The sequence below is a fragment of the Pseudopipra pipra genome, chromosome 2 (genome assembly GCF_036250125.1).
Source record: "Pseudopipra pipra isolate bDixPip1 chromosome 2, bDixPip1.hap1, whole genome shotgun sequence".
In the NCBI taxonomy this organism is placed as follows: Eukaryota; Metazoa; Chordata; class Aves; order Passeriformes; family Pipridae; genus Pseudopipra; species Pseudopipra pipra.
In genome coordinates this window covers 82411411-82435704 of record NC_087550.1, presented here as the reverse complement: position 1 = coordinate 82435704, position 24294 = coordinate 82411411, and the positions used below count along the sequence as shown (strand labels likewise).

At 35.9% G+C, this 24294-nt stretch overlaps 1 long non-coding RNA gene across 1 annotated transcript; it reads left to right on the top strand.

The window, feature by feature from the left end:
* The first annotated feature begins 3376 nt into the window (after nucleotides 1-3376).
* Nucleotides 3377-23734, top strand: LOC135409939 (uncharacterized). The gene is made up of 6 exons (XR_010428433.1): nucleotides 3377-3512; nucleotides 5274-5329; nucleotides 15046-15165; nucleotides 16416-16580; nucleotides 16857-17001; nucleotides 22870-23734. It is a non-coding gene; the product is annotated as an uncharacterized LOC135409939 (long non-coding RNA).
* Nucleotides 23735-24294: the final 560 nt, after the last annotated feature.

Genomic DNA, 24294 nt, shown 5'->3' with positions numbered 1-24294 from the left:
TTTCTTTGGTTCTTTTATACATAAATACCTTCCTTAGTATTTTATTTAGTACTACCTTTAAAAGCATATTTATATTAAGATTAAATCTTATAAATTATTTCAAAATGTGGATAAAATGCTATTATATCTTAGAAAATGAAGCAAAATTAAACACCTTTTAAACACCAGTTTTATATGAGACTTACAGCATCAATAAAAAACCAAAGAGGCTACAGCGAAACTGATAAAATGAAACTATTATAAATGGTGTTAAAATCTGTTTTTATAAGCAGACCACACATGTTGATAAACATACAAATTATCTTTTGTATTAGGGAAATATAGCTAGTGGCTCTTTTGGTGGGGAGAACAACAAGAACTTGTTAACCAAATTTTCCCCTTTCTAGGTATTCCCCTTGCCTGCAGAAAAGGTGAAGCAGTGGAACCAGTTCTCATTGAGACACAGCTAACCTGGAGGAGAACGCACGCAGCTTGTTCGGTATGTGGGAAAGAGATTTGGAGACAGTTAGATACGCGCTAAAACTCTGCAGGTGGCATGGGAAGTCAAAATATTTTGTTTTAAAATAAGAAAACGAACAAAATGAAATTCAGGAACACAGCCCAGAATGTGACTTCCTGCACTGTCAAGATGAAAACCTTTAATTGTAGATGTTTTGGTTATGAGAACGAATTTGGAAATAAAACTTCAGACTGCAATTCTAGACCAAAAAAATGAGAGAGAGAAAGCATGCTAGCTCTCATGCCAAAGCTGGATGTGTTGGTTCTAAATACAGAGAGATTCCACTAGGTTTATCTGAATGGTCATTTGGTTTTGTGTACCAGATTATTTCATATTTTAAGATGTGTTTTTGTTAAGAAGTGACTTTCACAGCTTTTTCATTCAGCTGACATGAACTTCCTATTCTCTTTTTTAATATTTAGGGTATTTGTCTAGAAGCCTACCAGGTGTGCATATGCAACAAGAGCAGGTGAAACTCCAACAAAAACCTTTTATTTGGGGAAGCTATTTGTTACTAGAGTGCTGAAAATATATTGTAGTTAGGCTTAAATAAGGATTGAACAAATAAGTTACAGCAAACAATTTATTCAACACACACATTACCATTGTTCCTACTCATGAATTGTCCAGGAACAGCTTGCAAAGCTCTCAAACTTAGTGCTTGGAGCTGCAAAAATAGCAGGAATGAGTAACAGGAGACTGAGGGGAGACCTCATTGCAGTCTATACAACTTCCTCACAAGGGGAAGGGGAGGGTAGGGCACCAATTTCTTCTCTCTAGTGACCAGTGACAGTAACTGAGGGAATGGCATGTGTCTGGGAAGGTTTGGGTTGGATATTAGGAATATTGGATATTCTTCACCTAGAAGGTGGTTGGTTGCTGGAACAGACTCCTCAGGGAAGTAGTCACAGCACCAAGACTGATAGAGTTCAAGAAGAGTTTAGATTACACCCTGAGGCACATGGTGTAATTCTTGGGGCCATCCTGTGCAGGGCCAGGAGTTGGACTATGATGATGCTCACGGGTCCCTTCCAACTCTGGATGTTCTATGATTCCATGAATTTTATTTATCTTCTCTGATATATGTAGCAGTCTGTACCACAAACATAAAACAAGAACTTCGCATTTTGCTATTAACAGCACAAATTAACTCAAAATGTGAGTGCTTGAGGGGAATATCTCCAAATATATTTTTCTCAAACTTAATTTTCATTTTCACTCGCTGTCAAAGGACAATCAATTCTTGTCCTTGAGAGGGCAGTCTTCAGAGTTTCCTCAGCTTTCTAGATCAAGACTGTGGTCACACATGTTCATGTAGATGTATTGTGTAGACATATATACATGTATCAAATAGATATAACATGTAGATGTCTCATGTAGATATCTATGTTCCCTCTGCTGAATGTAAAGATGGAAAAAAAGAAATAATGAAAACAGGTCAGAGGATGAGAAATTCATAAAGGAACTGATTTCATGTTGGCCAGCTATGTCTCAGTACATGATTTACAACCTGATCTAAGAACTCAGGCGTACTTCTGATCTGGTAATATAGGCACAATGCTCCAATATAACATTATTTAATCTCTTCACAAGCTCTGAATGCGGAGGATTCTTGCAGAAAAAAAGATCAACAAGTTAGAGTTATTATTTGTAAGATGTTCAGAGATTTCCAGGTAAGGACCATTTGTGTTGGACAGTGGAGTGGTCTTTCTCAATGTGAAGTTTCATTCAAGTTTCAGTTACTTTTCTCAATTCATCACTGTATTTGATTTACCTTCAAAAGTAGGCTCCAAGAAGAGCCTATAATAAGCCTTATATACAAAGGGCTAAATGCCTTTGTTGAGCCACTTCCCAGCCACTTCCAGGTCATCTTTTATACCTCTGTTCAGCATGATTTTACAGACTAAAATCCTATTGTGAAGGTAGACACTTGCAAACTTGCTTGAGAAATTGGATGTGTAATGAGTACCCTCTAAAAGGAAAGATTTACTGCTGATCAAAGTAGTTATAGATGAAGTGCGAAGCCCTCCCCTGGGTCTGTGGATTTAAACCACATTTCCTAAGTATCCTTAACTGTACAGACATGCTCACTCTTTTGCGGTCCTTCTCAGCAGATCCATGAATCCTGAGTGTGTTCCAGCACAGTGGTTCAGAGGAATGTCTGTGGCTGGAATAGCCTATAACCTAGTAGCTTGGGCAAATAGAGGTATGGAACATTTTCATTGCAAACCCTAGTGAGATATCTGCACTGCAGGCTATTACAGAATGGGTGCTCTCACAGAAGTCACGCTGTGGCAGTTTGCCTTTGTCTTTTATGAGAAGCTGGGTCATATCTGCTTCAAAAGCACATACAGGTTGTTCAAAGCAAATGACTGTTCAAAGCAAATGCTATGACTGAAATACTAAATCAATAATTGAAAGAAGACTTTTCTGTATTACTGTTCACTGGTGGGACATTTTACAACTTTTGGTATTCTTAAGACTATGGAACATACCAGCAATTAACACAAAAGTAGTCAGTGGAATTAAATTGAGAGTAAGACAAAAGCTTTGTTTTCTCATGATTGTAATGTTTTCATTTTTAGGTATCAATGCAGAACACTTTAGTTGTGTTAAATGTTTTGCAATACAGAGGAGGCTAGAGCAATTCACCTCATGGACCCTCTGACCTTGGGATCTGTAACACTTTAATGTTTAAATGATATTAAAACTCACACTAAATGAGAACTCTGATATGAACAACGGAAAATGGTACATTTGTACCATCAGCCAACTGTCTGCTTGTTATTCTAATCATTACAAAATGAAATATTTTATTTCCCAAGAGGAAATATTGAAGCTTGTTATATCATGTGCTTTATTTTTTTTTCAGGAGTGTGTTAACTTGTCTTATGAAAGCAAAACAGTATATTGTACTTCAAGTTGAAAAAACAGAATGCTTGTGTAATGGTTGTCTTGGAAAGAAATCCCTCAGTCCCCAGATGAATAGTGAAATGCTGGAAAAAGACTACTGGTTAGTCATAAATATCTGATTTATATATATTATTCAAAATTTACACATTATCAGTAACAAAAAATAGCTTAAATGTAGCATACAACAAATTGAAGAACATGTTTTTGTCTTTCTCTTTAAAAATTGGTTTGGCTAACAGATCTAATGTTGTCTATGTGAAAAATATGGATATTACTATATGTATAGTTTTATTACTAGACTCAGTCAGAAAAATCTTTTCCCCATCTTATACAGAGAATTCTTCTTTATAATAGTCAAACTATATATATTAATGTAGTTTTATATTATTTTTTAAATATATATAGCTCCGAAGCCTACTGGGACTATATGTTTGTCTAAAGCAATTCACAAACATGCTAAAAAAGAAGAAACAAAATTAAGGCTATACAAAACCCTTGGCACCATATCCTGAATTCAGTGTTGTATTATATTTTTTCTTTAGTAAACATCACAGCTAAAAGGCCAAGTGTCTATTTTAACAAGCCCTAATATTTGTTTATTTGTGTAGAAGACATATTAAATTAGTATTTCTTTCTAGTGTGAAAACTTTTATTGTTACTTTCTTCATAATGTACTAGAAGACTGTAAAAGATGAATACAAGATTGATGAAGTTAACTCATACATTTAATTATCACTTTAAGTAAAAAATCTACACTTTATTGAGGTTTCTGAGAACGAGAAGAAAAGTGTTGGTTTTTTTTTTTTCTGAAAGTTAGCATCAGGTCAGGTATGTTTAGTCAAGATGTTCACTCATCAACTAGTTTGACCTGACTGGCAAGAATTTTCTTTACTGTGGGAAAGCCGAATCAAAAATCCAGATGTATGCAACCAGTTATAGCACAAAGCTCAGTTATAGTGTAGTGGGAAGTGGGAAATTCACTTGTATTCGGTTAAGACAATTAGAGCTGGCTGCCAGGGTTTGGGGCTAGGAAGGGAAGCATGGAGATTAAAGGATCTTGAGAAATAGAAGTGTAAAGCTTCTGAGGAAAAAGTCTTCCATTGCTGTGGGAACTGGAGGTTAATTCAGAACTGGATGAGCCTCTCAAAGGCTGCAAAAATTGACAAGTATTTGGATAAGGAACTTAGCAATATGTCCCAAGGCAAGCAAAGAGAAAAAGTCACACCTATTTGGGGGTGTAAAGTGGGGAATACCACGGTCATGCTTTTACATTCAAAGAAAGGTGATATCTTCAAAAGGACAAATGCTACACACAGAGCCCCTCAAATTGCACTAACATGTTTTAGGTTCCACTCCAGTGTATTTGAAGCTTCTTAATGAAGCAGGCTGATATAATTTGGATTGCTGCTGACAATATTTGAAAGATGTTTTCTCAACTGCAACATATTTAGTTTAGTTAACTGCAACACAAGACATAGTAAAAGTAGTGTTGAAGAAGTAAAGGACTTGTCTTCCAAAAGGAAGGACTTGGGGAGAATATACATGCTTTAAGCTGAAACGGTGATACAAAAAACTAATAAATGAGCTGCTGTCAAGTAGTGCACCCATCTGAATGTTAAGTCTCCTTTACAGTCCCTTGAAAGCTTCTCATTGTTTAGGAATACTAGTCCCTGTTTTATAGACTTCTTGGTTTCTTTTTGGGTTTGTTTGTTTGTTCGTTTGGTGGTTTTTGTGGTCACTATCATTATTATCGTAATATTTATTTATTTATTTATTTATTTTAGTGCTGGTTAATAGAAAATATCTTGGCTGGTCTAGGACTCTAACCAAGAGATCTTTGGTTATCTTTGCTCCCTTATAGCTGTGAGGAAGCAAACCTCCTAACAATCTGCTGACCTCCAGATACGTGTTCTTTTGGTAAGCCCACAAATTTTGCTCACTTTGGTTTCAGAAAGAAGAAAAAGGAAATTAATATTCTGTTGGGGAATATAACCTGGCAGTTAGAGAGAGAGATATCCTTGAGTTTGAAACTCTGAAATGATGAAGGGGAGTGAACAAAGTTCTTTCTTTTTCTGAAAGACTGTTGTAGACAGTAAATAATTATATTAGTAATAATAAAAAAAAAGCTCTGAAACCTGTCAGTTCCAGTCCATGCACTCATCAACTCCAGGTAGTGATTTGGAGGGTAATGTTTCTTCAAGCATTAATCCTATTTTAATTTGAACTGTGTCAAAACTTAGGTTTCTATCTAAATATCCCTGAAATACATGTATTCACGTCCTGTTCTTCTGTGTGCCTATATGAAAGGTACGTTTCAGAATGAGATTATTTTGCTTCTTTATAATATGAATGGTTTTCTAGAAATTATGTCTCTGCCATTCAAGTCACCAAAATGCAATTGACATGGTCCTTGGGAACAGGAGAACAGAGTGTAGAGAAATCCAGATTCAGTATAGCAGAGCTCCTTATTAAGGCTGGTTAGCTGTGTGTTCGTCAAACCAAAGTGAATTCGGTACTATATCACCACTAATTCAGTGTGTTCTAGTAAGGTCCTGTTCATGCAAGCCTTCACTGTGAGACTGCCTATTTATCCTGGATTGTTGCCTTTTAAGCCCTTTAATTTTGCAGAGTGCCTGATGAACTCAGGGGAAGAAGTGTTACTGAAATCTTGACTTGCAGGTCTCAGTTTTGCAAAAAGATGTATTATCACAAAGAACACTAGTACCTAAATTTAGGGTGTCAAAATACCCACCTGTGTCTGTTAGGCACTCAGGTGGAATTCAGAGCAAAGTGTGCTTGATGCCAACGCCTCTAACATCCATAAGGGCATCTTAGCAGTCTTGGTGAAGCTATGTGCAGTTTGAACCACAACTGAAGTTAGTGTAAGGCAAACATGTCTGAAGCTTATGCCCTACTATCCTTCCTTCCATGTTACACAACTCCATTTATGCTTTTCAAGGAATAATTGGAGCTCTCCTGTTAATGAATGTTTGATGGTAGTGCTGCCACCAGCTGTATATTTGAGCCAGTGCAGGGATGACTACGCTTTGCAAGCTGCCCAAGAGCAGTACCATGATAAACCTGGGTACATCTCCAGCTACTGACCATGGCTACAAGAGGTAATGGGGCAAACACAACACGACTTTTATGAGAGCTTAAAGACAATCCAGCCCCAGTCAGAGAGCACAAGAATGAGCAGTCTGTTGTCTTCGACCCATGAATTATTTTGTGGGAGAACTCTGTTGTCGCTTTTGCCTACGTTGTATCATACTACTGGAAAGACCAAACAAATCATCCAACTGACATTATATTCTGCATCTGATGCTGACCAAAAGTTAACTTAGGGGAAAGCACAAGAATCAATCAAACAGTGATATTTTCAGTCTATTCTGTACAAGCATCCAAATATTTCTGTCTCAGAGACTTACTGATCCAGAGATAATTTTTAAACATTCAATAACTTTCAGTGACTTGTAACCCAGAGCTTCAAGGAGATCCACTTAATCTTCACAGAATCAAGGAGTGTGATTGTTATGTTATGTGATGTGGTCATCCAGAAATCTGTACCTGTCCTCCCAACCCTATCTGAGTGCCCTCATCACCAGTGTAGGTTAAAATACCTGGACAGCCATCAAGAAGGACACCCTATCAAAATTTCATGTTGAATGTGTGCTGTTTAAGTGAAAGAAGAACAAGAAAAATATCAGTCTGCTGCACAACAGACTCTGGTGACTGCACCGTAAATTGTTTCCCTCTTTCATCCAAAGGCCGTTTGATGTAAAATGAACATATGATAGAGAGGGTACTAAATATTAGATTTTCTTAGTAGGGTTTGTAAGTATAGGGTAAGAGGCTTCTCAGGCCTTGCTTCATAAGTAAATTAGCCTCAGAAATTGGATTCATTTTGCAAAGTTAGTTCCTATATGTTTGTGTTGGATTTAGTCCGGGAATTTCTCATTTAGGCTGACAGCTTACAGGAAATTTAGGGAGAGGAATACCTACTATCTTGATCAACTTGTGACAGGAGCTTCAGGCTGACTCAAAAGGGTAGAAACAGGGCTGGAGAGAACTGTGAAACTCTAAAATCAAACAGTGCAGTGCTTTGTAGCATATATCTTGAGACAACTCACAAGATGTAGTGCAGAAAGGAATGAGAGTGGAAAACTAATAGCAGTTTATCAGTGTCCTGTTTTAGGTACCTGAGTCCATTTGTTTTGATAAAGATTGAGACATTTGATCCAAATCTCAGGGCAAGACACAGAATAAGGTGTGTCAAAGAGAATGTCACATAAACCGATAAAAGATTCCAAAATTTTAGATGTCATCAAATTAGTGTCATTAGCTTCGAATTTTAGCTAATTAGAGAGATATATTTCCTCTTTTTTTGTGGTTACATTCAGCCCCCTTAACTAATTTTTCTTTGAACTTTAGTTAAACCTTGATTGAGGTTTAAAAAAAGAACAGGCTCTGGATCACAATGTGAGCTCTGGATCTCTGAATATGCCTGCAGTATTCCTGGTGCTTTTATCAGGGTCTTGATTTCTGCCTTTGGTACAAGCATGTTTGCATTTGGCTACTTGTGCTCTTATTTAGTATGGGCTTATTTATTTTCATTTCCATCCCAACATATGCTGAGTAGCTTTTTGTCTTTCTGTTCAAATGCCAACTTTAGTTAGATATTCATGTGGGAAAAAAAATCATTGACATGTGGAGAATATTTGGTATATTGGCACGATTATTTGTCCTCAAAAGATTTGGTAAACCCTTGACTCTGTTTCAGACATCACACTCTTTAGGAAAAGCCATCTGAGGTTCACAGGCAGAATACTTTCAGACTGGAAACACTATATATTTTAAGTGAAATATGTTTCTCTCTTTTATTCTCCTAATAAATCCTCCATTTTCAAAAGGGTTTTTTTAAAAAGGATTCTTTGTGTTCAAATCTGACTTTCTCTACATGTCAAATAAATTGGAAATTTTTTTCTGAAATGCCTGGATTGTGTGCCCTTACATGCATATAGACCAAATGCAGGAACAGCAGAGCCTCATTGCAGAAATAATTATTTCATGCACAATGTCCACAACTTATTTCCACTGTTTAAACTCAGACACATTGTTCTTATTTCCACTCTTCACAAGACATTTGTTCTTTTCACTGTTCCATAGTTTGAGTAGATGAGGTTCATCTGTTTTGTTGATGTTATAAAATATGGAATTCTTGTATTAATGGTTATAAAATCATATGGGAATACTTTACACCATGTTTTTGTCATGATGCAGTATTAACTGGTATCATATAGAAGGAGTTAACATGATATTAAATTACTCCTTTTTATGTCATTCACATTTTTTTCTCTAAAGTCTTTTTGTATTATGTTATATTTATGAAGTGAGCAAATGTGATACTAAAAAACTCCCTTAAAGCAGTTTTGACCCTAATTCAGCCATATTTAAATCAACATATTAAGTCTGAGACTCCTAAAAAACTACTCCTATATAACTGATATTTTAAAATACTGTAATATTTTGATGGTACAAGTGTCCAACCACAATACCACCACTAAATCAGTTCATATTGTTAATGCTTGTTTTGTAGTTGTGAAGGAATGCAAGATGGAAGTAGTCATATTTTCTTTTATGGCAGAAAAGATGGGGAAAGTCTGACATGATTCTCCACCCCAGGTCAGAATAGCACTTCAGTTGAAGTTGGATCTGTATCTTAGGAGGTCTTAAAAGCCTGACTAAATGAGAAAAGGCAAACTTTTTTTTTTTTTTTTTATTTTCTGATCTGTAGCAACTGCCAAGGAGATATCAAACACCAGACCAGTAGGACAAAAATTACATGCTTTGTGTGTTATTCCAATAAGTCAAGAATTATTAACAGAGAATTATGGAAAGGTCTGAGTGGGAAGGGACCTTAAAATCATTTTGTTCCAATCCCTCTGCCATGGGCAGATATGTTACCTGCTAGATCAGGTTGCCCAGGGCCCTATCCAACCTGGCCTTCTATACACTGTAGTGATTGTGTATTAAAAGCAGCAGATTAAAAGCAGCAATGCAGCTTAGCATTGTAGATAGGACTTCAGCAGAATATAAGACCATTTCAAAATTCTATTCTTGACAATGTGTTTTAACTTAAGAGATATGAAATATGCAAACAGTCACGGGGGAAAGCCCCGGAAGTCCAGGTCTTTCCTCCTAGGTAGTGCCTTGATGCGCCATAAAATTTGGTTCATTTTCATTGCACACTCCATCTGTATTTTAGACCTAATAATAGTTAAAAATGCAACTTGTAGTCACTCTGGAGGAATTTGGGGTGAGTTAGATTTTTTTGCTAGCCACTCTGTAATTGATATAACTGAACATATTATGTAATGGCGATGAGTAAGTACTAGTGCTACCAATGTGTAGGAAACCTCACACTGTGGACTGGTGTCACATAAACTTCTTGTTTTATTACATTTTATTAATCTGCTGAACTCTTCTTTCAAAATCTCAAGAGGACTGTCTGTGAAAGAAGAGGGTTTTGGTGTTATAATAGGTATAAAATACATAGCAGGAGACAATGAAAAAAAAAAAAGCACTCCTAAATGGCCACATAGTTTATTCGGCATATGCTCAGGGCCTTGTGTCACACTTAGAGACATTGTTTCAACAGGTTGTGTGTGCTGTGCACTTTGGAGCTGCCAGTATCACTGATAATGATCAATTTGTCACACATTGACTGGCCACAGCCATCATGTAGAATTGTATCCAAGGTATGTGGTCTCACCAAATCTCCATCCGCCAAGATCACTTTCACCTTCCAGCAGTGCTAATCCTCCACCTGCCTAAATTATTGCTGCCAGCCCTGCCACTATTGTCATTAGCACTGCCATGGATTGTGACCATGATCTTTCTTTTTTTAAAAAGAAAAGATATTTTGAAACAATTCCAGTTTTCCTAGAACTCATCTTTTGTTACTGATCCTTCTCTGATGTCAATAAATATGACATCAGAAAATCTGAAGTATCATGTGCGGGTATTTCAGTTTTGCATAGTGGCTCAAGAACAGTCCTGGCCAAGATATTCTACCAGAACATCAAGAAAGTAGGGAGAGCAGAAGGAAGACCTTTGTGGATTCATGCCTCAAGCTTGAGAGGTTCTTTGGAGAATTCAGAGACCTTCGTATTTCTGTAGTGTAAAAAGTGTAATTGCAAGGGAAATGGGAAAAAAATGGGACATGATCTAATTCTGCCCTGGATTTGAATTAAATTTTATACATTTCTGGTTGCTGTTATAATGCTATGGCTGAACTACAGCTCACGTCTACTATTATATGTTTATCATGTCCTATCATGATTTGTATAGCTGATTCTGGCTTTTCTAGAAATCCTCTCTGAGGAGAGAGGATTCTCTCTCTGCAGTGAAAGCTGTATTATTTCTGACAGAGGAGGATAAAGCCTAAAGGCTTACCTCTTTGTCACTAATGAGTTCAGAAAAGTCATTTATCCCATGTTTGTCTCATCTTCCTTGTTTGGAGCATTCATGTAAAATATTTATTATCCACTCAGCTCCTTGCATGAAAGTAACTTTATAAATGAAAGCAAGAAGTATCTGAAAAGAGTTGAAAAAGTTCTTTTTTTTTATTGAACGGGAACTCCTTTCCTTACAAGAGGACAATATTGCTATGATGTTGCAAGGCAAATTCTGAGCTCTTTAATCAGTGGTTACAGAGAGGAAACTCTCTCCAGTTCTCATGGAATTTGTAATTAAAATACAACCAAGGGACCCAGGAAGCGATCAAAATAATAAAAAATGACCATATAGAACTCTTTACTAGAAAGCTGGAGGAATATGACTTTTGCACATTAGCATTTCTCAGCATACACTTGATGTGCTGAGGGAAGACTTGATGCACAGCTTTGCCTCCTTGTTGCTGCCATATCTATTTCTAACACACTAAACATTCTGCTTTTCTAAAAGTTTCTTTTTGCTTTACTCCTGCTGTTTCTTTTTTAAAAATAATCCTACTTCTCCCTGCCAGTTCCCATATATCTTTCTCACTGTGAGCTGTTCCCATTACCAATCCCTCTTCCCCAAGGCTCTGGCATATGATGCCAATTTATGTGTTAGTAGCCCAGATACCCAGCTGACTATGGAAAGCAAAGACCAACAGGTCAACCCACAGATCAATGAAATCTTCTGACTTTAGGCATCTGAAATGTTTATGTGTCAAATCTGAGCTAACTGAAGAGGTACCTCATACAGTAAATGGGAAGATATAGATCTTTTCAGAGGTTGATTTGTCTTCTTCCATTGAAGAAGCTGGAAGAGCTGTCTCAGATTAGATATAATATAAACAAGAAAAGTAATACCAATCTGTGTCCAATGGCTCTTTCCATCTGTGCAAGAAATTGTTGTCTGCTTTCTCCTTCCCTTGCAGAGAACTAGGCATTTTAATAATCACAATAGTAAAGAGTAACTGCTGTGGGGTACTTGTTTTTTATAGAACTAGTCTAAAGTCAGAGCATTTTGAATATTTGCTTTTATTCGACCAAAAAGTAATGTTTGTTTCTTTTGCTTTTTTTTTATTTTCTACTTTTTTTTCTTAAACAAAGGCTGAAATCTACCGTGTACTTTCGTTAAATAGAGTTATTACATATTGCTCCTAACAAACTCCTTCCGCCCCTTCAGTTCCATTAGGCTGACTACTGGACTTCACACAGTTAATGCTTTCAGATGAAATTTTTTCCCTTCTGTGGCTCTAGCAGATATGGCAGGATCATCTGGATGTACAGGGTGAGATTCTAACCTGCGGAGGTTCATTCAAGGTTCATTTGACCTAACAGAAATCAACTTTATTCAGTTTGTAATAAAACTTGAAACAATTAGGCAGTCCAAAAATAGACAAGATTAGGTGATTACTATTAGATAACATTATGTTGTCGTTTGTGGCAGTCAAAGTTCAATTTAACTTTATTCATCTTACTCCTCACTTCTACAATTGAGACACAGCATGGTAAGTCTGTTCAGCTGCTACTTTTTCTTATTATTTTTAATGAAAAATTGTAGTATAGTCCTTCCAAGTGAGAATATTAACTGCTACTGACTGGCAGTGTCCTTGCCATCTTACAAAGTCACGAGTATGTAGTGACTTAGTGTTACTCCAGGTATATAAGAGAACAGTCTCTAGTGTCCAAAGCAAACCACTTTTATAAGACAACCATTCCCCCTGGCCCCCAAGTACTCTCCTTACTTAACCTACACACCAAGTTCTCAAAAGGGATGAATGTGTATTGATGTATGGCATTACGAGCTCGTTATTCCAAGCAGATTTTGTGATTTGTGGCTGGATGTCCACCCAACAATGAGAATTCTTATTGGACCTGCCTTAGAAGTGCAGTAAAAGTAGAAAAATTTAGATTATTATTATACGTCTCAAAGTCAGTGCTTGCAAATTTGGCATAGACAAGTTTTAAAGACACGTATGCAGTTACATATGCTTTAACATATTTCTATTACACAGGATCAAGTAAAAAAGATACTTAAAATCAGAACTATGCTTCTAGGGTTGCTTGATTTAATAAAAAATAGGCGTCATAAACGAACTGCATTACTTAAATGTATATTTAAAAGTATATATTCCTCCTTTTTCTTGAAAAATGGTTCCACCAGATATGTGTAATAGATACTCCATTCTGGATTCCTGCTGCCCATATTTTCCTCTATGGTTTGATGATATAGACAAAGCTTATAATAGGTACTGGTAGATTACATTTACAGTTATTTGTTTAGGAAAATTACTAAGGGCAGTAAGAAGCTCTGACGTACCTTGCAAAGGCTTCATCTAAATAGAAAGCTTCTTGAATCTATCCAGCATTAAATGGTTCCGATGCTCCTAACAGAATGGAAGCTATTCTTAATCCACGGTCAGTCTAACGGTAGCTATTTTAGCAATTTATTGCTGGTATTTGCACATCCCTGAAGTCTTATCTTTCAACCTCTTTTGTCTTAGAAATGTTTCATAGCTATGCAATGTTGCAAATTGTTTGCTTTGGTTGTTTTTTGTATGTGTGTAAAACTGGTGTATTAGAGCATTACAAGACCACAGACACTGTTCCCACAGTTCAGCCTATGCGGGTCCTTAGGGCCATGAATGCATAGCCAGTTGTGGTATTTGATCCTAAAAGCTTTTTTCTGTCTGATTTCATGACAGTGACCTACCTCCATTTAAAATAAAAGTATTTTACATGCCTCCCTATTCTGCAACTTCACCTGCCATTTTGGATAAGTAATTTCCACCCCATGGTTTCTGTTCCCATATGGTATTGTAAAACAATTAGAAGAAAGCAGATGTTTGAGATTTCAAACAGCAATTAACTACCATACTTTACTGACATATATTTCCTATTGTGATAGTGAGAGTTTATTCTTATTGTTGCCAACCTCAGAACATTGGTATAATGAGAGCAGTGAAACATCAATCAGTGAAAGGCATAAATGTGTGAGAAAAAAAGGGAATGAAACGAAAATCTGTAAAGAGTGAATTTAAGAGAAATACATTAACTGACTTAAAGAAAGAGGTTTCATCAGTTTTAAGTTTACATGCCATCCAAAGAGTTTGGGTTGGACTGATGGTTAAGATAGTTTCTAGATGTCTGTGGGCAAGTGGATCTCCTGTGTGTGACTTACTCTCCAGCTACAGCACGTGATTATGCAGACCTTATTATCTGTGGCCAGGAGGAGTGGCACTGCCTTCAAAGCAGTCCCAACAAAAGGGATATTCCTGACTGCCCCCTAATGCTGTTGCCTGCTCTCTGTCACATGAGGCTGTAGCATATTTGTATTCTTCTTGTATGGTAAAGCATAAGATGTAGGTTTATACTACCTAATTTTTGATTTCTGTAGATGTCTACATGCAAGGCTAATCAGCTATGTTTCCTTTAATTAAATGCAGTGTAATAATCTCACCTTTGCATACAACTCTAAAAAGGTCTAGTGGTCGGTACATTAGAGATTTCTGTTTCTCTCCACTGACTATGAAAGGTACTAAGACAATTTGCTTAAGTGCGTGAATATTCACTGTGAATCTGCAGTTTGAAAACTAAAAGCCTTTAAGACTTTTGCATTATAGACATTGGAAACATGAGAAAGCCAAAACACTTTAGGTGATTTAGATTTTTAAAAATCCAGTTCCTGGATGAGGAGCATAAAATCCACATAGTACAACAGAAAAAATACAAGAAGAAAGAACTATGGAGACAAATATATAAGTTACAGTAGTAATGAGGTGTGATAAACTTGGATTTATGCATTCATTTCAATTGGTTGTGGGCTGAATTTTTTGTTATCTGACTTAGCTTCAATTTAAGTATCCTGTGGTAGTCTTCTGGACAGAGAAGATAGGTCAGAGAAAATAAGTTACTTAGCCTTTCAGAAATAGTTTTTGTTAGGTGAGAAAGCAGTTATAGCTTTGTGACTTTCTGAAATGTAGTTCCACTGAACAATACAGGGTGTATGCTTTTCTGTTCCTTTTTTTCCACAGTCTGCCTCCATTTGTTTGTCATAGCATGCTTCTCAGCAGGGCTTTTCCACCTTATCTCTTCACTGACATTTCTGTTTTCTTTCTCTCCACCTTCATTCCCACACAGAGTAGTACCTCAGTTATATCTTGATGTGGGCACAGGACACAGTTTTCCTTCCAGCATCTCAGCAGAGCTGTCAGTGATTACTGAGTAGAAGAAATTCATAGCTGTGGAGTTTTCCAAAAGGTAGACACTGCTTTTTAAGTTGGTTTCTTTTGTTTTTTTCTTTTTTTCTTTTTTTTTTTTTTTTTTTTTTTTTTTTTTTTTTGAGAGGCAGAAAATGTCAACAGCTATCATGACCGCCTTTTAGTTCTGGGAAAGGACTACTGCAAAATTCTAAACATCTATAACTGGAGGGAAATATTCTAATTTTATATTTCAGCAATATACTCTTCTCTCAGGTGGATCATGTACCTCCTTGGTATTATGTTACTGTGAATTTAGACAGCATAAGCTAAAATCTCTTTTTGAAGTTCAGCATATTAGGGACAGTCATAAGGAGAAGGTCTTAGGGGAAAGAGAATATTTTTTAATAGATCAACTGATAATGTTAGAAAACATAAAAAATCTTAGGGCATGCAAAGCCCTTCATCAGTTAAGATTCCCATAGCTATCTTAACACCATTACCATATAGTCACATTCCTAAAAAATATGAATTTAAATTCCTAAAATTAATGCCTGTTGAATTATTTGTAACAGCGTACATAATATTAGCTAGATATTCAGCAATAATCGTATAACTGGACAGATTGCATGTTCCAGTTAATTACAACTGTTTTTGAGCATGCATATTTCAAAAGCATCATTATTTGTACACTTCAAGGTTTTTCTGCTAATGAAACAATAACATTTTAACAAGAACGGATAATGAATTTTTACTACAGAAATACACAGCAACATCCTTTGAACTGCGGAATTGCTTTCTCTGTTCTACTTGAACCATTGCTTCATTTGCTTCAGTAGAAAGAAACATCACAATTACCCACTAATTATGTTAATGTTATAGGAGATAAAGTGTTATTTCAGCCCACTTAGAGAATTACCTGTCTTAGTCTACCTACTTCTACTACTTACTTAAAGGATTCTGAACTCTCAAAGCACAAAGCCACTCTTCTAATAATATAATAAAAAACAAAACCAAAACCAAAAATCAAACAAATGATAAAACAGTAAAACATAATTTCAGTATAATTCTTTAGAAACTCCTTAATATTTTCTTATGTGTCATCTGGGAAATAAATAACTGAAAATTTCAAGGGTGATTAATTAGTGATGAGAGATCATGGAAGCAAAGAGAAAAGTTGTCACTGGATAACAAAGCAAATTTTACTCTCGTGATAAATAATTGTGATAATCTCTGTGCAAGTTCCGTACTTCCTCAACTGGAAAAACTCATGGCTTTTTTTTTTATTGCTCCTGCTGTTTCTAATAACAGAAACTAATAACTACCAAGGCAAGCATGCAAGAAGATGGAAATTGCTTGTCATAGACTATGTACATAGACTGTACATAGCATGTGTACAGTCAGGGCTGACAAGGAAGGAAACCCAGACACTGAAACACAAGCTATTTCTTATGTGCAGAAACCTACCAGAGCAAGGTAAGAAAAAGTTTTAATTTTGTCTGTTGTAGCACCTTTAAATTTTTCTGATGTGATAGAGAAACTGGGGGCAATTAGGATCTGTTTCCTTTAATGTGCTGTGGGATATATCTTACAGAAAACTGTCTACAAGAGAGATGTTTATGTAGACTACCTATATTTTCCCTGCAGTGGTTATAAAAAACCAGTCCAGATAACTACTTCTGTGTAGTAGATGTCTGTATGGAAGGCCAGTTTCTGGTGAAATTAATCCTGCCATTTATGTTTTTATCCTAGCTGCATTCTTTTCAAATTTATGGCAGGAAGAAGTATCAGCAGATGCAGCTCCTACAGCTCCAATTGAGAAGTTTCTGAGTTTCACAGAGCTTTCCATTCCCTATCCCTCCTTCCCTGGACGGTGGAGAAATGTTAGAAGCAGCAGGTAGGAAGAAATGCACTGGCAGCTTGTAGGAGTGTGGGATGAATATGTGATGAAGGGGTGTGGCAGCAGTGTAATGGTAGAAAATCTGAAAAGTGGGAGTCCTTGTGAAAAGAAAGAGGTGAACAAAAACTAGAGCAGGGAAATGTATGTTTTATTTAGAACGGTAGCTGAAAAGATATGGAGTGAAAGTGTAATATGAGGTTTATGGAAACATGAGTCATTGTAGGAAGAGAGGAATTGAACAGGAAGACTTACAGAAAAGAGTTGGAGGGAAATTTAAAAAAAAGGAGGAAAAGTTATCTTATATATAGACTTGTATTCATATGAGAAATGAATAAACAAACTAGTGGTTATCAAGCCCAGAAAAGAAATGACTTAGGGGAAATACAAAAGAAGTTACAAGATCATGAACATTAAGGAGAAGGTAGGTTATTTCTTTCACTCTTTCAAAAAAAAAAGAAGAAGAATTAACTTTTGATGAAGTTAGCAGTCCCTGGACTCAAAAAGAAGAAGAAACTGGAGACTTGTGAAATGCGTTGTCAGATGATGTCCTTGAAAGTAAAAGCTTATATAGACTTGAGATGAAAAAGTTTGAGGAAGAGAAAGTCATTTAAAGTTACTAATTATATAGAAACCAGAGGCAGTTCAGCAAATTCATTGAACTGAAAATGTTTGGAGGCTGAGAGAATTCTGGAAGTATCATATATGCCTGTTTCATTCATATTTCATCTTAGGTATTTGCTCATAGCCATTGCTAGTGAAAACATTGAGTTAGATGATCCTTGGCCTGACACAGCATGGTTGCATTTATTTACTAAGTAAGGGAGAGAAGGAGAAAAAAGCAGTATGCTATTACAATTCAGGAAGTATTATGGAGGCAGTATTTAGGAAATATCTTTTTTTCAGAATATACATTTAAGAAATATATGCTTAGGAATTACTATTTTTAAAACAAGTCTCTCTAAGTGCATCTATCTATAGAAAGAACTTCCAAATCTATTTCTAGTTGGTAACTTATGGTATAATGTGAATCTGTTTGAGATGCCTTGTTTTGATATGTATATCTCTACATAGATAAACAAACAAAAAAGCACCCAAATCCCAAACCCTCTTCTTAATAATATTCTATTTCATTTATCCTAACTGCAAGAGATTTATCTGAAGTCTGTACTGATGTCAGGGAAATTAGACTTATGCCAGTTAACTCAAGAAGCTGTTGTACAATGGCTTATGTCAGACAAAGCCTTCCAAAAGCACCATGTTAGGAAAAGGCCAAAGGCCATGCCAGTCTTTTGTATGGTCTTCCATCAAACCATGTTTATTGACACCCAAAAGCTGGGCTCCTAGAGAAAGCAGTAGGGGTCTGAGCACTGTGTTGTGCTTGTCAGTGCAATGAGAGACACGTCAAACATCTGCTTCCTTTCATTTATTGATATTGATAGGTGTATTTTAAATGAATTTGTACTTAGGAAAAGTAATGAACAGCTTAAGTGTAATATGCACACAATAGAAGTACCGTGCTCAGGTAGCCATGCAAATAGCTGTACAGGAAGCAGCTTAATCTTCCTTACTAATGCCTGAAAGGATGGGGACATCCATCAAATAAGGTATAATTGTCTTTCTCTAATATAAGTGACTATTACAATTATCTTAATATAATGGACTCAGAAATATCTTAAATCTGCCAGATTAATAAACAAACAAGCTCAGCATAGTGGCCAGCCAAAAGGTCAGATGAGGTTGCCCTGAGGTTAATTGGAGTTTTTCTACTGAATTAAATTAGGTGAGTGTTCAGCAGAAAATGCTTGAACTTCCCTGAATGGCTTCTTTTCAGTGAAGGGTAGGCGAACATAAGCAAGCTTTGGTTACATATTATGTCCAAGGCACAATTTTTTCTTGTAACTTTAATCTGTAAACTAAACCTCACTCTTTTGCTTTTTTTATCTTTATAACCATTCTTATCTACTATCTATCAGTAATGTACTTTAAACAGCCGGTACTCAAAAGAAACTGGATTTTCACACTAGTTTTTATTCTGTGGTGTTGCTAATTTTTGTGCAGACAGCAGGCATAAAATGGCAGCCTACAGGCTCTGTCTTGCAAACTGTAGTACAAAGACTGCACTATTTTTATTAAGGAATTCTCTCTTGCTGATTAAGCTGTGACTTCCTCTGCATCATTCAGAGAGTGAGCAGACAGACATTGTTAAAAACTGTATCATTCATTTAGTAGAATAGATAGATAGGAAAGAAACAGTGTTAGGAATTAATATCAATGATAATTAAGCTTTATTCTATTGTCCATCTAGCATAATACTTATTCTATCTTTTGTTAATTTGACCGTCATTCTAATGATAGCTAGGTCTACCTATCCTACATGAAATTCACAGTGTTGGACAAAGTGCTGGATCATACTGGAACTGTTACTTAGTTTTAAACCTTGTATGTAAATATTATTGCATATTTGTGTGTGTGTGTGTGTCTGTTCGGGAAAAGAACAGAGTCACAAAGAGAGAAAAAGAGGAAATTAAGAACCCAGAAAAGAGCAAAACAGTAGTGCTTTCTTTAAAACCTTGCTCCTAAACCCTTATTTAACTATGTCGATAGAAGTGATTCAAATTCTAAAAATGAAGCCAGTGGGGGATTGCAAGTGCTTAACACTTCAAGCAATTGATCTTGATTTTAGAAACCTAACTTCTAACAATCAAATTTGAAAGTTTTTGTAAGCTCTGCTCATATTAATAGGGGCTGTTTTTTTCCTCATATTATCCTTCATTCCATTCATATATTTTTATCTATAACAAAGAAAGGGAGCTCAAAAGCTTAGGCAGAAAAAGGCAGTGTGGTTAGAAAGTAAAACATAAAATGTCAGAGTTAGCAGGAGTTTTATTTTTGGTATTGATTATATCAAACTGTGCCTTAAATGTAATTCTTTAGGGGATTTTTTGCAATGTTGCTGTGTTTAATTTACATTTTCTGGAAAGTGTTCTCATTTGCTATCAAAATTAATGCAAGTCACAAACGAAAGACCTTTTAGTTTAGGGGAAAAGTACCCTATGAGAATCCAGTTGTGTTTTTCTTAATAACTTTTTGTTTACTTTTTCTTTTAACTAGTGACAGCCTTTTGCTTACTAAGAAGTATGTCTCAAAAGGCTAAGAGATTCATTTAGACACCAAAACAGTGAGATGCTCTTTCAAGTTATATTTTATTTACTTTCTCATAGGCCCATGCTGATTGGAAGTTTCCTCTTTTTTTTCACTTTCCTTTCAGAACTGATAATTCAGTAGAAACAAATTTACATGGAAACGTATGAGCTTTGATAAAACCGAACAAACAATCAAACGAAAACTGTTGTTAAGAAATCTTCTGACAAGTTGGTAGCACTTTCTGTCAAGTTACATCTTGGAAGGGGCACCATTTTCCCCTTTTAAGTAGAGCAGAATTTAAGACTTTTTATTTTTTCCTCCGTCTTGAAATAGATGGTCCATGTCCATTCTGTTTTCTGATTTACAGAGTTAAGATTTGACTCTAAGTAACAAAAACATCAGGGTCTTTGGGGATTAGAATGTTTTCTTTTAATTATTTTCATATGTGATAAATAAGCTAAAAAAAATAATTCAAATTGATAGGTCTTGAGTTCATCAAAACATTGAAGAGAAAACAAACAAACACCCTTCCATCCCTGCCAAGTTTTGAATTTTCCTGGGAAAGGAAATCCATTTTCTTATCAGCCCAAATCTAGCCTTTTCTGCTCCAAGCTGGATAAAAATGTGTACCAGCTACTGTTCATATGTTTTCAGTAACTTATAAACTCCTAGAAGATTTGGATTAACTTATTTTATCAGACATAAGAAAGCATAAAGTACCACTTTACTAGTTCATTTATTTTAAATAATTGTCTTCCCTGGATCTTCTGACTACATCTCAAACGAGGAAAAAACTAAAGCAGAAAAAAGCAAACTGGTAAGAATAATTCAAGAGAACATGTAGCTATACATATTCATAGCTATATAACTGCATGTATATATATATATATTTCATATGTATATATTTAAATATTTCATAATATTGTGTATACGTTTCATATGTGTATACACTTCACTCATTTAAGGCCTGTGAAACAGCAGTTAGAAAAAAAATGGAAAGCTTGTATCCATACCAAGAACTGTAGTGAGCAATTTTGGGCACTTTGATTCCTAGCTTGCTGTCTTTTCCCCTTCTCTTCCATCAATCTCTCTCCCTCCCTCCCCTCATATTCACCGGTAACTTACACTTATGGTTGAAACAACCTGCAGCCTCTTGAGCCAAAGGGCTCCAGTACTTGTACAGTTATTTGTCAGTGTTTTACCTCACCCTTACCGTGGCCCTGTGTGGTACTCTTCCATTGAAGAATTCATGGAGGATCGATGGAGCCCTTGGTTGGGAGGAATTCTAGGTAGAAAGGGAGAAAGAAGAAAACGACAAGTGGTTATTAAGTCCCTGGGACTTCAAAGAAAGGAAATCCAATGTTTTTTATACTGTGAGCAGTTCTCTGTATTTTTCAGTCAGAAATCGTGCCACTAGCAAAATAATTAAAGGGAGGAGCTCCATCGCAATCATGTTTTTCACTCCTTATCTAAACAGCACCAAGAATAACACAGATCTAATATAAGATGTGACTCAGAAAGTAAAAAGAAAGGAAGGAAAGTTTCCCTAGTTACAAATATACTTACAGTCCTCTATTCACAGCATGAAAAAGAGGGCTAGTAAGATAACAAAGTATGTGATGAAGTGCAGCAAGCTTGCACTGCTGCATACAACGTGTGAGTGGAGACAGCCATTCACACTCTTAAGAACTGCAACACAAACACTGTTAATACACTTCTCCTAAGAGCCACTAAGGGAGGTGACACAACACCTTCATAGGAGGCTAGCTTCACTCTGCGATCCTGAAGAGCCTGATGCTCGGGAGGAGGTATTTAGACATAAGGGGACCAAGGTGTCTTATGATCCAGATGGAAGTAGAGAAGTCCAACACATAATTTTTTGCTGTACTGTCCAAGGAGATACTTTATTTCGAGTTGTACAATGAACTGCATGAGATCCATGTTGTTAGGCCTAGCTATATTCACTAGATGGCCATTAGATTGCACAGCTGTTTGGAGTGTTGAAATTAGAAGAAAATCTCCTTCCTGGTCTCTATCCCCCTGATACAGTATAAATAGCTATTTCTTCACACTCCGGTGCTTCTCAAACTCCTTTAGTTGTTCTATACACGTCAGTGTTTCACTGAGTTCCCTATTTACCTGGCTGCTATGTGTCTGCTTGCCTCACTCACCTCTCACACAGCTGTCACTGTCCTCAGACCACCCAAGCTGCTCCACAGCTGACACACTTGCATCCTTCACTTAAAAGAGCAGGGATTCATTGCTTAATTGGTTGATTAGCTGATAGACAAATCAACTTAGCAAATAATTTCCAAGTATTTATCTAATACAAAGGGGGAGCTCAACTTTCTGCTCCAAAGATATCAGGCATCAGCCCCTTCATGGGCTGACTGACAGGTTTTAATCTAAGTCTTCTGTCTAATGAAAATTTTCTATATTTAAAGGAAGGATGAGAGAGCTTTCTATTGTGTGGAGACTCCACTCCTCTGCTTAGTGTTATGCTCAATTTCAGCATGGAAATCAGGAGCTTAGTCATTTTCCAGAAAAAACTCCATGACTCTTTGATTTTTACAAATATATACAGTTTGATTTTTACAAATATATGGCAAAGAGTGATGTTCCTGCCCTATTGCAATAAATATCTGGAAAAAAAAGAGAATAAAATTGTTATTACTAACAGTGTAACTATTCTGTGTCTATCACTGAATGTGCTCCCTTTAGATCTCATCTGACAGTAAGAGGCACAAGCCACCCTTGCTGGAAAAGACAGGATGCTGAGGAGATCTGCACTGCTTCAGATCACTCCTCCCAGCTACAAAAATACATGAACAGTAGCTGTTCACTTCAAAGAAGCATTATGGAGACAAGGGCCTTCCTTTCCTTTCATTCTGCTCTGCAAAAGTCTTTAGCAGCTTATACGAGATGAGAGATAGTGGTGACATGCTGCAGCTCTGTATGACTCACCACTAACACCTTGGGAAAACATTTTGAAAACAACATTGAATTTTCTGTCAATCATAATCCACACAGACCACGTACACTAACTAGGAAAGTGAAAATTGTAAGATTGGTCATTTGGTCTCCATCTATTCTAAGTGTTACTACGGCAAAATAGTCTGAATTTAAATATTGTTTCACTAGCTTAAAATACCTTAAGTAAAGATAAGATAAAGTTGCCCCTCTATACTGGATTATCTCTTTCCTGTGATATATTATTGATATACTGTATGTATACTTAATTGTCTAAGAGTAAACCAAATGGTTTAGCACGTAAACCACTGAAAAATAAAGAGAGTAAAAGAGAATCTGTATAGCTTTGGATATAATATTTCTTGAATTCTACATGTACACTTCACTGTTCTAAACATTAATTGAAAATATAATTTTATATTTATATTCAAAATTTGAAGGTAATTCACAATGCAAGGAAAGCTTATAAGCAAAGTGTTGGAGTGTAATTTGAATCTTTATAATAATATAACATTTTTGTGTTTTATTATACTTCTGTGCTAATATTTATAATCCAAAGTGTATAAAATATTTATGTGCTTGTGAGATAAGCAGCATAATTGTAAATAATTTTCAAAGTCCAATATAAATTTACATTTAACTTATTAAACTGTTATTTGGATTTCACTAACATTCTTACAATAAGAAAATATTGACTGGATGGTTGTCCGCACAGTGGGTAGTGTGATTTTTGAGGGCTATATATAATACCCCAAAGTTAGGGTCTTTTTCAGTTTTGAAAACCAACCCCTACTCCATTCTGTCAGTGGCATACACATTTACACAGAGTTGGAAAAACCTGGGAATACTTCATCCTTTCTTTCTTCCATCTTTTTTTCTTTTTAATACTAAAGTATTAAAATGTATATAAAAATCAAATGTTACATTTTTTAAAATGAATTTGAACAGATTCTTATAATTTTACTTTAGACAATCCATCACAATTATAAATACCAGTTTCCAATTTGCTTTCCAGACTATGTCAGGACATCTGAATATATAAAATGGAGTCAAATTCATGTCCTTATAACTGAAGAAGACAAACACCTAAATTTTAGTTAATCATATAGTGTTTATATCATCAGAGAAAAATATATACCTAACAAAGGGGGTTCAGATGGTCTGCATTAAAGGACC